Below are 18,280 nucleotides of genomic sequence, written 5' to 3' on the forward strand. Positions count from 1 at the left end.
GGGAATCACATTGGAGCATGTCTTTACATCCAGAAAAATGTCAGTTATTTATAGTAACAAAAAAACTAAAACATATTAATTTCAATTATCTCATTTATGGCAATAACTCAAGCTCAGATAGGAAAAACCTACCAAGTGTGCAGCCAAACATTAAGGACTCACCACCCACAAAGGAAAAGTCCTAAGCTAATGACAGTAAATTTATCAATTAAATGTGTTTCTCCACAACTACTTAATTGCAAGTGCAAATGTTGATTAGTGTGCGTTGCATCACGAGCGGCGATATTTCCTTTGATGGACACGTTCATATGTTCCTTGAGTGTGACTTAATTATTGTTACAAACCTTCCATCGGAATATAAATGAAGACGTCTAACACAGTTATACATCCTTATGAATTTCTTTTTTAAGAACTCAAAGAATGATTTCACTGGGAATCGCAAATACATTTTGATCACCACATTAAGTGCAGAGATGAAAAATCTGCGAATTATCACATATTTGTACACAAACGTTTGTAGATATCCTCATCACAATTAAATAGAGATGTTTCGAAACATCACTGGTTACATCGCTTCACAATGTCTCAGTGGATGAGAGATGAGCGTGATACAAACGACACAAATCCCAACTGTTCCTGCACAATCATATACATCTGATGGCTTCTATTTTCATCCTTTTTTTTTTAACATTTGTTTTGCAAACGTGCATCAGTTGAATAGCTGGAGCCCAATAAAAAGTTTCAGGCTTGCATTTTCGGCTGACTCCTGTTTTGAGCTTGTCGACCGACAACTTCATTTTGATGAACTGACTGTAACAATATTTTTGATGACGTCGTGTTCAAGCTATTGAAGGTGGTCTACAAGCATCCGGTTTGAGGGCTGAAGCAGCCTCACAAACTTCGCACTCAACTAATGTCGAGTGAGTTGAATCAGCCTCAAAGCTTGCACTCAACTAATTATGTCCCAACTATTATTCAACTGAACTGAAATAACCGGTTATTTCACAAACTCATTCTTCTATGATATTTTTATAATGCCTTTAAACATTCCAAGTTATGATGATGCTTTGTCCAAGGCATTGTAGCACGTGAAAAAAGCAAAACAAGAAAAAGGATGTGCACTGCTGGGTTGTCTACAAATGCACACAGACATAACCAACTATTTTGTCTTGGATCAACAATTCAATTGATGACTATTAATACATCTAGTCCTCAGCTAAAAATCCTCATGTTTAAAACATAATACAATATCCTTTCCTATAAGTACAAAGATGGCCACCGAGACCGATCTTCTTTGAAAAAGTCCTCAACTACATCCTTTTAACATGAAGATGGCTAAAGAGCCCAGTCTTCACTTTTAAAATTCCTACGTTAATCATTCCTATGAACACGAAGATGGCTAAGGAGTCCAGTCTTCGCTTTTAAAATTCCTCCATTAATCATTCCTATAAACACGAAGATGGCTAAGGAGTCCAGTCTTCGATTTTAAAAGTCCTCCATTAATCCTTCCTATGAACACGAAGATGGCTAAAGAGTCCAGTCTTCGCTTTTGAAAAGTCCTAAGCTAAACATAGTAAAGTCATCAATTAAATGTGTTTTCTCCGCAACTATTTAGTTGGTCTGCAAGTACAAATGTTGATTAGTGTGCGTTGCATCACGAGCGGCGATATTTCCTTTGATGGACAGGTTCTTATGTTCCTTGAGTGTGACTTAATTATTGTTACAAACCTTCCATCGGAATATAAATGAAGACGTCTAACACAGTTATACATCCTTATGAATTTCTTTTTTAAGCACTCAAAGAATGATTTCACTGGGAATCGCAAATACATTTTGATCACCACATTAAGTGCAGAGATGAAAAATCTGCGAATTATCACATATTTGTACACAAACGTTTGTAGATATCCTCATCACAATTAAATAGAGATGTTTCGAAACATCACTGGTTACATCGCTTCACAATGTCTCAGTGGATGAGAGATGAGCGTGATACAAACGACACAAATCCCAACTGTTCCTGCACAATCATATACATCTGATGGCTTCTATTTTCATCCTTTTTTTTTTAACATTTGTTTTGCAAACGTGCATCAGTTGAATAGCTGGAGCCCAATAAAAAGTTTCAGGCTTGCATTTTCGGCTGACACCTGTTTTGAGCTTGTCGACCGACAACTTCATTTTGATGAACTGACTGTAACAATATTTTTGATGACGTCGTGTTCAAGCTATTGAAGGTGGTCTACAAGCATCCGGTTTGAGGGCTGAAGCAGCCTCACAAACTTCGCACTCAACTAATGTCGAGTGAGTTGAATCAGCCTCAAAGCTTGCACTCAACTAATTATGTCCCAACTATTATTCAACTGAACTGAAATAACCGGTTATTTCACAAACTCATTCTTCTATGATATTTTTATAATGCCTTTAAACATTCCAAGTTATGATGATGCTTTGTCCAAGGCATTGTAGCACGTGAAAAAAGCAAAACAAGAAAAAGGATGTGCACTGCTGGGTTGTCTACAAATGCACACAGACATAACCAACTATTTTGTCTTGGATCAACAATTCAATTGATGACTATTAATACATCTAGTCCTCAGCTAAAAATCCTCATGTTTAAAACATAATACAATATCCTTTCCTATAAGTACAAAGATGGCCACCGAGACCGATCTTCTTTGAAAAAGTCCTCAACTACATCCTTTTAACATGAAGATGGCTAAAGAGCCCAGTCTTCACTTTTAAAATTCCTACGTTAATCATTCCTATGAACACGAAGATGGCTAAGGAGTCCAGTCTTCGCTTTTAAAATTCCTCCATTAATCATTCCTATAAACACGAAGATGGCTAAGGAGTCCAGTCTTCGATTTTAAAAGTCCTCCATTAATCCTTCCTATGAACACGAAGATGGCTAAAGAGTCCAGTCTTCGCTTTTGAAAAGTCCTAAGCTAAACATAGTAAAGTCATCAATTAAATGTGTTTTCTCCGCAACTATTTAGTTGGTCTGCAAGTACAAATGTTGATTAGTGTGCGTTGCATCACGAGCGGCGATATTTCCTTTGATGGACAGGTTCTTATGTTCCTTGAGTGTGACTTAATTATTGTTACAAACCTTCCATCGGAATATAAATGAAGACGTCTAACACAGTTATACATCCTTATGAATTTCTTTTTTAAGCACTCAAAGAATGATTTCACTGGGAATCGCAAATACATTTTGATCACCACATTAAGTGCAGAGATGAAAAATCTGCGAATTATCACATATTTGTACACAAACGTTTGTAGATATCCTCATCACAATTAAATAGAGATGTTTCGAAACATCACTGGTTACATCGCTTCACAATGTCTCAGTGGATGAGAGATGAGCGTGATACAAACGACACAAATCCCAACTGTTCCTGCACAATCATATACATCTGATGGCTTCTATTTTCATCCTTTTTTTTTTAACATTTGTTTTGCAAACGTGCATCAGTTGAATAGCTGGAGCCCAATAAAAAGTTTCAGGCTTGCATTTTCGGCTGACTCCTGTTTTGAGCTTGTCGACCGACAACTTCATTTTGATGAACTGACTGTAACAATATTTTTGATGACGTCGTGTTCAAGCTATTGAAGGTGGTCTACAAGCATCCGGTTTGAGGGCTGAAGCAGCCTCACAAACTTCGCACTCAACTAATGTCGAGTGAGTTGAATCAGCCTCAAAGCTTGCACTCAACTAATTATGTCCCAACTATTATTCAACTGAACTGAAATAACCGGTTATTTCACAAACTCATTCTTCTATGATATTTTTATAATGCCTTTAAACATTCCAAGTTATGATGATGCTTTGTCCAAGGCATTGTAGCACGTGAAAAAAGCAAAACAAGAAAAAGGATGTGCACTGCTGGGTTGTCTACAAATGCACACAGACATAACCAACTATTTTGTCTTGGATCAACAATTCAATTGATGACTATTAATACATCTAGTCCTCAGCTAAAAATCCTCATGTTTAAAACATAATACAATATCCTTTCCTATAAGTACAAAGATGGCCACCGAGACCGATCTTCTTTGAAAAAGTCCTCAACTACATCCTTTTAACATGAAGATGGCTAAAGAGCCCAGTCTTCACTTTTAAAATTCCTACGTTAATCATTCCTATGAACACGAAGATGGCTAAGGAGTCCAGTCTTCGCTTTTAAAATTCCTCCATTAATCATTCCTATAAACACGAAGATGGCTAAGGAGTCCAGTCTTCGATTTTAAAAGTCCTCCATTAATCCTTCCTATGAACACGAAGATGGCTAAAGAGTCCAGTCTTCGCTTTTGAAAAGTCCTAAGCTAAACATAGTAAAGTCATCAATTAAATGTGTTTTCTCCGCAACTATTTAGTTGGTCTGCAAGTACAAATGTTGATTAGTGTGCGTTGCATCACGAGCGGCGATATTTCCTTTGATGGACAGGTTCTTATGTTCCTTGAGTGTGACTTAATTATTGTTACAAACCTTCCATCGGAATATAAATGAAGACGTCTAACACAGTTATACATCCTTATGAATTTCTTTTTTAAGCACTCAAAGAATGATTTCACTGGGAATCGCAAATACATTTTGATCACCACATTAAGTGCAGAGATGAAAAATCTGCGAATTATCACATATTTGTACACAAACGTTTGTAGATATCCTCATCACAATTAAATAGAGATGTTTCGAAACATCACTGGTTACATCGCTTCACAATGTCTCAGTGGATGAGAGATGAGCGTGATACAAACGACACAAATCCCAACTGTTCCTGCACAATCATATACATCTGATGGCTTCTATTTTCATCCTTTTTTTTTTAACATTTGTTTTGCAAACGTGCATCAGTTGAATAGCTGGAGCCCAATAAAAAGTTTCAGGCTTGCATTTTCGGCTGACTCCTGTTTTGAGCTTGTCGACCGACAACTTCATTTTGATGAACTGACTGTAACAATATTTTTGATGACGTCGTGTTCAAGCTATTGAAGGTGGTCTACAAGCATCCGGTTTGAGGGCTGAAGCAGCCTCACAAACTTCGCACTCAACTAATGTCGAGTGAGTTGAATCAGCCTCAAAGCTTGCACTCAACTAATTATGTCCCAACTATTATTCAACTGAACTGAAATAACCGGTTATTTCACAAACTCATTCTTCTATGATATTTTTATAATGCCTTTAAACATTCCAAGTTATGATGATGCTTTGTCCAAGGCATTGTAGCACGTGAAAAAAGCAAAACAAGAAAAAGGATGTGCACTGCTGGGTTGTCTACAAATGCACACAGACATAACCAACTATTTTGTCTTGGATCAACAATTCAATTGATGACTATTAATACATCTAGTCCTCAGCTAAAAATCCTCATGTTTAAAACATAATACAATATCCTTTCCTATAAGTACAAAGATGGCCACCGAGACCGATCTTCTTTGAAAAAGTCCTCAACTACATCCTTTTAACATGAAGATGGCTAAAGAGCCCAGTCTTCACTTTTAAAATTCCTACGTTAATCATTCCTATGAACACGAAGATGGCTAAGGAGTCCAGTCTTCGCTTTTGAAAAGTCCTAAGCTAAACATAGTAAAGTCATCAATTAAATGTGTTTTCTCCGCAACTATTTAGTTGGTCTGCAAGTACAAATGTTGATTAGTGTGCGTTGCATCACGAGCGGCGATATTTCCTTTGATGGACAGGTTCTTATGTTCCTTGAGTGTGACTTAATTATTGTTACGAACCTTCCATCGGAATATAAATGAAGTCGTCTAACACAGTTATACATCCTTATGAATTTCTTTTTTAAGCACTCAAAGAATGATTTCACTGGGAATCGCAAATACATTTTGATCACCACATTAAGTGCAGAGATGAAAAATCTGTGAATTATCACACATTTGTACACAAACGTTTGTAGATATCCTCATCACAATTAAATAGAGATGTTTCGAAACATCACTGGTTACATCGCTTCACAATGTCTCAGTGGATGAGAGATGAGCGTGATACAAACGACACAAATCCCAACTGTTCCTGCACAATCATATACATCTGATGGCTTCTATTTTCATCCTTTTTTTTTTAACATTTGTTTTGCAAACGTGCATCAGTTGAATAGCTGGAGCCCAATAAAAAGTTTCAGGCTTGCATTTTCGGCTGACTCCTGTTTTGAGCTTGTCGACCGACAACTTCATTTTGATGAACTGACTGTAACAATATTTTTGATGACGTCGTGTTCAAGCTATTGAAGGTGGTCTACAAGCATCCGGTTTGAGGGCTGAAGCAGCCTCACAAACTTCGCACTCAACTAATGTCGAGTGAGTTGAATCAGCCTCAAAGCTTGCACTCAACTAATTATGTCCCAACTATTATTCAACTGAACTGAAATAACCGGTTATTTCACAAACTCATTCTTCTATGATATTTTTATAATGCCTTTAAACATTCCAAGTTATGATGATGCTTTGTCCAAGGCATTGTAGCACGTGAAAAAAGCAAAACAAGAAAAAGGATGTGCACTGCTGGGTTGTCTACAAATGCACACAGACATAACCAACTATTTTGTCTTGGATCAACAATTCAATTGATGACTATTAATACATCTAGTCCTCAGCTAAAAATCCTCATGTTTAAAACATAATACAATATCCTTTCCTATAAGTACAAAGATGGCCACCGAGACCGATCTTCTTTGAAAAAGTCCTCAACTACATCCTTTTAACATGAAGATGGCTAAAGAGCCCAGTCTTCACTTTTAAAATTCCTACGTTAATCATTCCTATGAACACGAAGATGGCTAAGGAGTCCAGTCTTCGCTTTTAAAATTCCTCCATTAATCATTCCTATAAACACGAAGATGGCTAAGGAGTCCAGTCTTCGATTTTAAAAGTCCTCCATTAATCCTTCCTATGAACACGAAGATGGCTAAAGAGTCCAGTCTTCGCTTTTGAAAAGTCCTAAGCTAAACATAGTAAAGTCATCAATTAAATGTGTTTTCTCCGCAACTATTTAGTTGGTCTGCAAGTACAAATGTTGATTAGTGTGCGTTGCATCACGAGCGGCGATATTTCCTTTGATGGACAGGTTCTTATGTTCCTTGAGTGTGACTTAATTATTGTTACGAACCTTCCATCGGAATATAAATGAAGTCGTCTAACACAGTTATACATCCTTATGAATTTCTTTTTTAAGCACTCAAAGAATGATTTCACTGGGAATCGCAAATACATTTTGATCACCACATTAAGTGCAGAGATGAAAAATCTGTGAATTATCACACATTTGTACACAAACGTTTGTAGATATCCTCATCACAATTAAATAGAGATGTTTCGAAACATCACTGGTTACATCGCTTCACAATGTCTCAGTGGATGAGAGATGAGCGTGATACAAACGACACAAATCCCAACTGTTCCTGCACAATCATATACATCTGATGGCTTCTATTTTCATCCTTTTTTTTTTAACATTTGTTTTGCAAACGTGCATCAGTTGAATAGCTGGAGCCCAATAAAAAGTTTCAGGCTTGCATTTTCGGCTGACTCCTGTTTTGAGCTTGTCGACTGACAACTTCATTTTGATGAACTGACTGTAACAATATTTTTGATGACGTCGTGTTCAAGCTATTGAAGGTGGTCTACAAGCATCCGGTTTGAGGGCTGAAGCAGCCTCACAAACTTCGCACTCAACTAATGTCGAGTGAGTTGAATCAGCCTCAAAGCTTGCACTCAACTAATTATGTCCCAACTATTATTCAACTGAACTGAAATAACCGGTTATTTCACAAACTCATTCTTCTATGATATTTTTATAATGCCTTTAAACATTCCAAGTTATGATGATGCTTTGTCCAAGGCATTGTAGCACGTGAAAAAAGCAAAACAAGAAAAAGGATGTGCACTGCTGGGTTGTCTACAAATGCACACAGACATAACCAACTATTTTGTCTTGGATCAACAATTCAATTGATGACTATTAATACATCTAGTCCTCAGCTAAAAATCCTCATGTTTAAAACATAATACAATATCCTTTCCTATAAGTACAAAGATGGCCACCGAGACCGATCTTCTTTGAAAAATTCCTCAACTACATCCTTTTAACATGAAGATGGCTAAAGAGCCCAGTCTTCACTTTTAAAATTCCTACGTTAATCATTCCTATGAACACGAAGATGGCTAAGGAGTCCAGTCTTCGCTTTTAAAATTCCTCCATTAATCATTCCTATAAACACGAAGATGGCTAAGGAGTCCAGTCTTCGATTTTAAAAGTCCTCCATTAATCCTTCCTATGAACACGAAGATGGCTAAAGAGTCCAGTCTTCGCTTTTGAAAAGTCCTAAGCTAAACATAGTAAAGTCATCAATTAAATGTGTTTTCTCCGCAACTATTTAGTTGGTCTGCAAGTACAAATGTTGATTAGTGTGCGTTGCATCACGAGCGGCGATATTTCCTTTGATGGACAGGTTCTTATGTTCCTTGAGTGTGACTTAATTATTGTTACGAACCTTCCATCGGAATATAAATGAAGTCGTCTAACACAGTTATACATCCTTATGAATTTCTTTTTTAAGCACTCAAAGAATGATTTCACTGGGAATCGCAAATACATTTTGATCACCACATTAAGTGCAGAGATGAAAAATCTGTGAATTATCACACATTTGTACACAAACGTTTGTAGATATCCTCATCACAATTAAATAGAGATGTTTCGAAACATCACTGGTTACATCGCTTCACAATGTCTCAGTGGATGAGAGATGAGCGTGATACAAACGACACAAATCCCAACTGTTCCTGCACAATCATATACATCTGATGGCTTCTATTTTCATCCTTTTTTTTTTAACATTTGTTTTGCAAACGTGCATCAGTTGAATAGCTGGAGCCCAATAAAAAGTTTCAGGCTTGCATTTTCGGCTGACTCCTGTTTTGAGCTTGTCGACTGACAACTTCATTTTGATGAACTGACTGTAACAATATTTTTGATGACGTCGTGTTCAAGCTATTGAAGGTGGTCTACAAGCATCCGGTTTGAGGGCTGAAGCAGCCTCACAAACTTCGCACTCAACTAATGTCGAGTGAGTTGAATCAGCCTCAAAGCTTGCACTCAACTAATTATGTCCCAACTATTATTCAACTGAACTGAAATAACCGGTTATTTCACAAACTCATTCTTCTATGATATTTTTATAATGCCTTTAAACATTCCAAGTTATGATGATGCTTTGTCCAAGGCATTGTAGCACGTGAAAAAAGCAAAACAAGAAAAAGGATGTGCACTGCTGGGTTGTCTACAAATGCACACAGACATAACCAACTATTTTGTCTTGGATCAACAATTCAATTGATGACTATTAATACATCTAGTCCTCAGCTAAAAATCCTCATGTTTAAAACATAATACAATATCCTTTCCTATAAGTACAAAGATGGCCACCGAGACCGATCTTCTTTGAAAAAGTCCTCAACTACATCCTTTTAACATGAAGATGGCTAAAGAGCCCAGTCTTCACTTTTAAAATTCCTACGTTAATCATTCCTATGAACACGAAGATGGCTAAGGAGTCCAGTCTTCGCTTTTAAAATTCCTCCATTAATCATTCCTATAAACACGAAGATGGCTAAGGAGTCCAGTCTTCGATTTTAAAAGTCCTCCATTAATCCTTCCTATGAACACGAAGATGGCTAAAGAGTCCAGTCTTCGCTTTTGAAAAGTCCTAAGCTAAACATAGTAAAGTCATCAATTAAATGTGTTTTCTCCGCAACTATTTAGTTGGTCTGCAAGTACAAATGTTGATTAGTGTGCGTTGCATCACGAGCGGCGATATTTCCTTTGATGGACAGGTTCTTATGTTCCTTGAGTGTGACTTAATTATTGTTACGAACCTTCCATCGGAATATAAATGAAGTCGTCTAACACAGTTATACATCCTTATGAATTTCTTTTTTAAGCACTCAAAGAATGATTTCACTGGGAATCGCAAATACATTTTGATCACCACATTAAGTGCAGAGATGAAAAATCTGTGAATTATCACACATTTGTACACAAACGTTTGTAGATATCCTCATCACAATTAAATAGAGATGTTTCGAAACATCACTGGTTACATCGCTTCACAATGTCTCAGTGGATGAGAGATGAGCGTGATACAAACGACACAAATCCCAACTGTTCCTGCACAATCATATACATCTGATGGCTTCTATTTTCATCCTTTTTTTTTTAACATTTGTTTTGCAAACGTGCATCAGTTGAATAGCTGGAGCCCAATAAAAAGTTTCAGGCTTGCATTTTCGGCTGACTCCTGTTTTGAGCTTGTCGACTGACAACTTCATTTTGATGAACTGACTGTAACAATATTTTTGATGACGTCGTGTTCAAGCTATTGAAGGTGGTCTACAAGCATCCGGTTTGAGGGCTGAAGCAGCCTCACAAACTTCGCACTCAACTAATGTCGAGTGAGTTGAATCAGCCTCAAAGCTTGCACTCAACTAATTATGTCCCAACTATTATTCAACTGAACTGAAATAACCGGTTATTTCACAAACTCATTCTTCTATGATATTTTTATAATGCCTTTAAACATTCCAAGTTATGATGATGCTTTGTCCAAGGCATTGTAGCACGTGAAAAAAGCAAAACAAGAAAAAGGATGTGCACTGCTGGGTTGTCTACAAATGCACACAGACATAACCAACTATTTTGTCTTGGATCAACAATTCAATTGATGACTATTAATACATCTAGTCCTCAGCTAAAAATCCTCATGTTTAAAACATAATACAATATCCTTTCCTATAAGTACAAAGATGGCCACCGAGACCGATCTTCTTTGAAAAAGTCCTCAACTACATCCTTTTAACATGAAGATGGCTAAAGAGCCCAGTCTTCACTTTTAAAATTCCTACGTTAATCATTCCTATGAACACGAAGATGGCTAAGGAGTCCAGTCTTCGCTTTTAAAATTCCTCCATTAATCATTCCTATAAACACGAAGATGGCTAAGGAGTCCAGTCTTCGATTTTAAAAGTCCTCCATTAATCCTTCCTATGAACACGAAGATGGCTAAAGAGTCCAGTCTTCGCTTTTGAAAAGTCCTAAGCTAAACATAGTAAAGTCATCAATTAAATGTGTTTTCTCCGCAACTATTTAGTTGGTCTGCAAGTACAAATGTTGATTAGTGTGCGTTGCATCACGAGCGGCGATATTTCCTTTGATGGACAGGTTCTTATGTTCCTTGAGTGTGACTTAATTATTGTTACGAACCTTCCATCGGAATATAAATGAAGTCGTCTAACACAGTTATACATCCTTATGAATTTCTTTTTTAAGCACTCAAAGAATGATTTCACTGGGAATCGCAAATACATTTTGATCACCACATTAAGTGCAGAGATGAAAAATCTGTGAATTATCACACATTTGTACACAAACGTTTGTAGATATCCTCATCACAATTAAATAGAGATGTTTCGAAACATCACTGGTTACATCGCTTCACAATGTCTCAGTGGATGAGAGATGAGCGTGATACAAACGACACAAATCCCAACTGTTCCTGCACAATCATATACATCTGATGGCTTCTATTTTCATCCTTTTTTTTTTAACATTTGTTTTGCAAACGTGCATCAGTTGAATAGCTGGAGCCCAATAAAAAGTTTCAGGCTTGCATTTTCGGCTGACTCCTGTTTTGAGCTTGTCGACCGACAACTTCATTTTGATGAACTGACTGTAACAATATTTTTGATGACGTCGTGTTCAAGCTATTGAAGGTGGTCTACAAGCATCCGGTTTGAGGGCTGAAGCAGCCTCACAAACTTCGCACTCAACTAATGTCGAGTGAGTTGAATCAGCCTCAAAGCTTGCACTCAACTAATTATGTCCCAACTATTATTCAACTGAACTGAAATAACCGGTTATTTCACAAACTCATTCTTCTATGATATTTTTATAATGCCTTTAAACATTCCAAGTTATGATGATGCTTTGTCCAAGGCATTGTAGCACGTGAAAAAAGCAAAACAAGAAAAAGGATGTGCACTGCTGGGTTGTCTACAAATGCACACAGACATAACCAACTATTTTGTCTTGGATCAACAATTCAATTGATGACTATTAATACATCTAGTCCTCAGCTAAAAATCCTCATGTTTAAAACATAATACAATATCCTTTCCTATAAGTACAAAGATGGCCACCGAGACCGATCTTCTTTGAAAAAGTCCTCAACTACATCCTTTTAACATGAAGATGGCTAAAGAGCCCAGTCTTCACTTTTAAAATTCCTACGTTAATCATTCCTATGAACACGAAGATGGCTAAGGAGTCCAGTCTTCGCTTTTAAAATTCCTCCATTAATCATTCCTATAAACACGAAGATGGCTAAGGAGTCCAGTCTTCGATTTTAAAAGTCCTCCATTAATCCTTCCTATGAACACGAAGATGGCTAAAGAGTCCAGTCTTCGCTTTTGAAAAGTCCTAAGCTAAACATAGTAAAGTCATCAATTAAATGTGTTTTCTCCGCAACTATTTAGTTGGTCTGCAAGTACAAATGTTGATTAGTGTGCGTTGCATCACGAGCGGCGATATTTCCTTTGATGGACAGGTTCTTATGTTCCTTGAGTGTGACTTAATTATTGTTACAAACCTTCCATCGGAATATAAATGAAGACGTCTAACACAGTTATACATCCTTATGAATTTCTTTTTTAAGCACTCAAAGAATGATTTCACTGGGAATCGCAAATACATTTTGATCACCACATTAAGTGCAGAGATGAAAAATCTGCGAATTATCACATATTTGTACACAAACGTTTGTAGATATCCTCATCACAATTAAATAGAGATGTTTCGAAACATCACTGGTTACATCGCTTCACAATGTCTCAGTGGATGAGAGATGAGCGTGATACAAACGACACAAATCCCAACTGTTCCTGCACAATCATATACATCTGATGGCTTCTATTTTCATCCTTTTTTTTTTAACATTTGTTTTGCAAACGTGCATCAGTTGAATAGCTGGAGCCCAATAAAAAGTTTCAGGCTTGCATTTTCGGCTGACTCCTGTTTTGAGCTTGTCGACCGACAACTTCATTTTGATGAACTGACTGTAACAATATTTTTGATGACGTCGTGTTCAAGCTATTGAAGGTGGTCTACAAGCATCCGGTTTGAGGGCTGAAGCAGCCTCACAAACTTCGCACTCAACTAATGTCGAGTGAGTTGAATCAGCCTCAAAGCTTGCACTCAACTAATTATGTCCCAACTATTATTCAACTGAACTGAAATAACCGGTTATTTCACAAACTCATTCTTCTATGATATTTTTATAATGCCTTTAAACATTCCAAGTTATGATGATGCTTTGTCCAAGGCATTGTAGCACGTGAAAAAAGCAAAACAAGAAAAAGGATGTGCACTGCTGGGTTGTCTACAAATGCACACAGACATAACCAACTATTTTGTCTTGGATCAACAATTCAATTGATGACTATTAATACATCTAGTCCTCAGCTAAAAATCCTCATGTTTAAAACATAATACAATATCCTTTCCTATAAGTACAAAGATGGCCACCGAGACCGATCTTCTTTGAAAAAGTCCTCAACTACATCCTTTTAACATGAAGATGGCTAAAGAGCCCAGTCTTCACTTTTAAAATTCCTACGTTAATCATTCCTATGAACACGAAGATGGCTAAGGAGTCCAGTCTTCGCTTTTAAAATTCCTCCATTAATCATTCCTATAAACACGAAGATGGCTAAGGAGTCCAGTCTTCGATTTTAAAAGTCCTCCATTAATCCTTCCTATGAACACGAAGATGGCTAAAGAGTCCAGTCTTCGCTTTTGAAAAGTCCTAAGCTAAACATAGTAAAGTCATCAATTAAATGTGTTTTCTCCGCAACTATTTAGTTGGTCTGCAAGTACAAATGTTGATTAGTGTGCGTTGCATCACGAGCGGCGATATTTCCTTTGATGGACAGGTTCTTATGTTCCTTGAGTGTGACTTAATTATTGTTACAAACCTTCCATCGGAATATAAATGAAGACGTCTAACACAGTTATACATCCTTATGAATTTCTTTTTTAAGCACTCAAAGAATGATTTCACTGTGAATTGCAAACACATTTTGATCACCAGATTAAGTGTAGAGTCTCAATGAATGAGAGATGAGTGTGATACAAATGACAATCCCAAATGTTCCTGCACAATTATATACATGTAATGGATTAAATCTTTTTTTTTTTTACATTTGTTTTGCGAATGTGCGTCAGTTGAATATCTGGAGCCAAATAAATAGATGCATCATGAGCGGCAACATTTCCTTTGGTGGAAACGTTCATACTGATTGTTCATTGAATGTGTTAGGGTTAGGATTTTTTGCATGCAATTGTATATCATATCACATGGAATAGTAGATTTTTTTTTTCACATTAACTCCCAACAATAGTAACTTGAATTATCCCAATCTCCAGTAACTTGAATCATCCCAATCTCCAAGTGGCAAAGTGAAAGTTGATGGTGATTCACAACTTTTCATTTTTGTGTTTGAATTCCATATTTAGAATACATTACTATTGAATTAATCCAAATGACAAAGAATCCAATTCCATTATTTGTTGAAATATATTTACATTTATACAGTTGGAATTATTTCAGAGCAATTCAGTTTTTCTGAAAAATGTAATAGGAACATCCACATATTTTAACTGAAATTAAAATGGTATATCACTAAGTTTAACAAATGAAAATTCAGTTTACTTTCATAACTAGACACTACTAAAACAAATACAATACAAATTTCTTTAACTAGACAGGTGAACTTGCAAGTTGTGTGTGAAGTTGTTATGTGTTTGTGAAGTAATTACTGACATCATAATATACAAAACAAATACAGGAACCATGCATACATATACAACATACAACTAATGCAGGATATTTAAAGTAACATGCACAAACAACATACAACTAATGCAGGATCATCACTTTACAAAAAAATAAATGCTGTGAAGTATAAGAATATTTCTTACCTTATTCTGACTATGGCTCCATTTGAAGAAATGGCAGATGAACTTTAGATAAAACATGTTGATCATTTGTAGATCGGTAGAATCTTTTCACAGTGAGAGAGATGTTTAATGTTCCTCCTGCAGCCTTGAAATGTTCATCCTTTTTCCTTGACCTCATGTTTAATAGACCATTTAGTCCCTACTTGATTTGAGAAAAACTCACTGTTTAACAGATATATATCACATCTAAATGCATTACCATATAATGCAGTATTGATAAAATAGTGCAACTAAATATTTTTTTCAAATAATTAATTTAAAAAATTTAAATCTAATGCAAACAAATAAATAAAAAACTTGAAAAACAGAGCTAGTTTAAAAATACTTCAAATATCTTTAGTATAAGTACAAGTTTTAAAAATACCTAATTTCCCAAGTTGGCCTTATAAGCTGCTATATCTGGACTTTTCTTTAAAAACATTTTCAGAAAAAAAAACAACACTATACAGATCTGGCTTTTGTTTTGTGCTTTCATTCTAAACTAGCTCTGATTGTCTGAAAGTTTAAGAAACTATTGCTAGGGTCCTAAAACATACAACAGAATTAGGCGCATAGTGTAAAAACAATGTATCCTAAAGAAGAAGCTCTTGGGTTATAGAGTAGAAAAATATTTATTACCTTGATCTGTAGATCAATAGATAAAACTTATGGCAATCTAGGCATCAGTGGAGAATCAGTGCACAATGATTGAGCCACTAACCCACAGATCAGCAACATGTAGTGTGTGTCTTTAAAAAAAAAAACCTGAAATGTTGAAGCAAATTTACAAATTGAAAGAAAAATGGCAATAATATATTTAAAAGAAAAAAAAGGAAACACAGTAATTGCCTTGCCCATGTGTATAAATTTTTCTCCGTAATTATTTTCCACATTCTGACAGAATTGTTAATGCTTCAATTCCACCCTGTTATGATTAAACTTCAATAACATTTTTGTTTGTAATCAGAAAACGTTACCATTTTGGTATAGAATTATAGGACAATGCATGCTCTTTTTATATAATACAGTATACTTTCTAAAAACAAAAATATATAATAAATTGTCAACCTTACAAATCACAGGGTAAGTTATTATGAAAATGTATGCACTATTCAAACATTCTTACAGTAAATGTGAAGCAGCTCTTGCGTGATTAAGTACACCACTTTATAAAAGTTTATATTTTGGTCCTAATTGATTCCCTTTAGAAGAAAATGTATCTTATAAACCTAAAACTAGAGCAATATCTGAAAATTTGCTGGCCAAACAACCCATGGTTAACCATTGACCATAGAAACAGTTGAGCTTAACACTATCTGACCTATGATCAGATGGTCTGAAACAAGTACTCTAAAACTCTAGACATTGTGTTTTTATAATAGATTTTTTATATGTTATAACAAAATTATTTTTTTTCATTTTGCTAAAAGATATTTGACTGGTACACTAGAATTCAACTCACCTATTGTTCTTAGAGAATTACCTAAGTAACCTTGGACACAAACTTGATCTCCTTGGCCTTGGGCTGACATATCCAGACTCCTGAAGTGATTGAAGTACAGTAAAGTACTACCACTGCAAGAAAGGTGTACACACTGTTTGGCAGAGTGACTTGGCAATGAAGACTTGTATATCATAGGGGTGCATTGCTGATAGCTGGTACCCAGAAAACAGTTTAGATCACATTATCTTATTTGATTGACCTAAATTTTAAACTAATAAATGCCTTTTAACATTATATTAGTTATGATGATGCATTGTTCAAGGCTTAGTTATGCATCAAATAAACTTATCACTATAACAAGAAGGTTGTTTAGCAAACTAAATACCTATAGCTTTTATTATTTTTTTCTATAGTAAAATTTGTGTTGTGAATGAAAATAAAACTTTGTACTCACTGTGTAGCCATCTTCATAGTGAGAGAGATGAACTAGACACACCAAACATTTGTTAATATGTAGTACAGGATTATGCTAAACAAATCTGAAACTTGACCAAAACACTGAAAAATGGTAGAGAAATATGTATAAAAAGTTCTTTATTATTTTTAACATGCAATGATAAATTATTTTAGAATTAGCAGTCAAAGAAAAAAAAAGTAAGTCTTACTTAAGCCTTGAAAGCTTTAATTCATAAAAATGCCAACGAGAAAACTGTTATCTGATAGCAGATTACCAAGGAATATTTGTTGCTTGGTTGACAAATTGGTACTGTTGGCAGCAGAGAATGTGTGCTTGTTAAGATGATGATATATGGAAACAACATATACTGAGCTAGAATATCTCTTAAATACAATATCTCATGGTATTTAAAAAAAAGTTGTTTCTATGGAAACAATAGTAAAGCCTATAAGTATTACATAGTTTGACTAATTATGTTAAATAAAATATAAAGGAAAAATACTTGCCTTATAATTGGACTTCCCATGATGTTTACCTCTAGTTTCAATTACCTGGCCTGTCTATTTACAGCTTTGGCTATTTATCTCCCAAGCTAAAAGTTGAATCAATACTCAACATCTTGAACTATTTAAAAAAAAAGTGCAAGCTAAATAAATAATTTTATAATTACAGATTAAGAGGCAATTGTTATCATCTGAATTCAACCAGATATCAAATAGCAGAGCATTTAAGTAAATAAATTGCATCTAAAAAAAATTGCTTAAAAGTAATCACTATACACTATACACATTTAAAAATAAGCATTACAATATTCATAATTTGCCTATCACTTCAGTATACATTATGTTAAAAAAAGGTAAATCCTTAACATTTAAATGAACTACTTGCCTTTGAAGCTCAATACACAGATGAATGGAAAGTATGTCCAGAATTCTTGATGGCTAGAGAACCACAAGAATGAAATAGGCTTGACTAAAAAAACTTCTGGATAAGCTTGCTACACTGCTTTTTCTTGTTCCCTATAACTTGTAGTTCTTTTCATTACTTACATCTGAGGAGCACTAAGCTGTACTCAGCATCTTAACCTGAAAGTTGTAATAAAATGTGTACAGGCAGATAAACACAAATACAAGTCTTAGTTAAGTGAGATTTTGACTAAACTTCATAATGAGATAATCCCCAATCGATCTAGCTCTCTAAATGTTAAAGTGAAGAAAATAAGTTTTATTGTTATGTATACATTTGAAACTAATTACCATAAGGCTAAGAGATAACAGAAAACATGTATTTTGAGATTTT

At 35.4% G+C, this 18,280-nt stretch overlaps 1 long non-coding RNA gene across 13 annotated transcripts in view; it reads right to left on the reverse strand.

The window, feature by feature from the left end:
* LOC129922483 (uncharacterized) overlaps nt 1-17,390 on the reverse strand; it is a 28,740-nt gene extending 11,350 nt beyond the window's left edge. For 3 of the 13 annotated variants that reach the window (XR_008774484.1, XR_008774482.1, XR_008774478.1), the window contains exons 1-5: nt 17,190-17,389; nt 16,979-17,082; nt 16,543-16,736; nt 15,720-15,845; nt 15,063-15,263 (exon numbers count right to left, since the gene is read on the reverse strand). This is a non-coding gene — a long non-coding RNA (uncharacterized LOC129922483). Of the gene's footprint in view, nt 1-15,062; nt 15,264-15,719; nt 15,846-16,542; nt 16,737-16,978; nt 17,083-17,189 lie in introns of all 13 variants that reach the window. The other 10 variants (XR_008774479.1, XR_008774480.1, XR_008774475.1 and 7 more) reach the window with 7 other exon arrangements.
* Between the last annotated feature and the right edge of the window lie 890 nt (nt 17,391-18,280).

The sequence above is a fragment of the Biomphalaria glabrata genome, chromosome 13, assembly GCF_947242115.1.
Source record: "Biomphalaria glabrata chromosome 13, xgBioGlab47.1, whole genome shotgun sequence".
NCBI classification, from domain to species: Eukaryota; Metazoa; Mollusca; class Gastropoda; family Planorbidae; genus Biomphalaria; species Biomphalaria glabrata.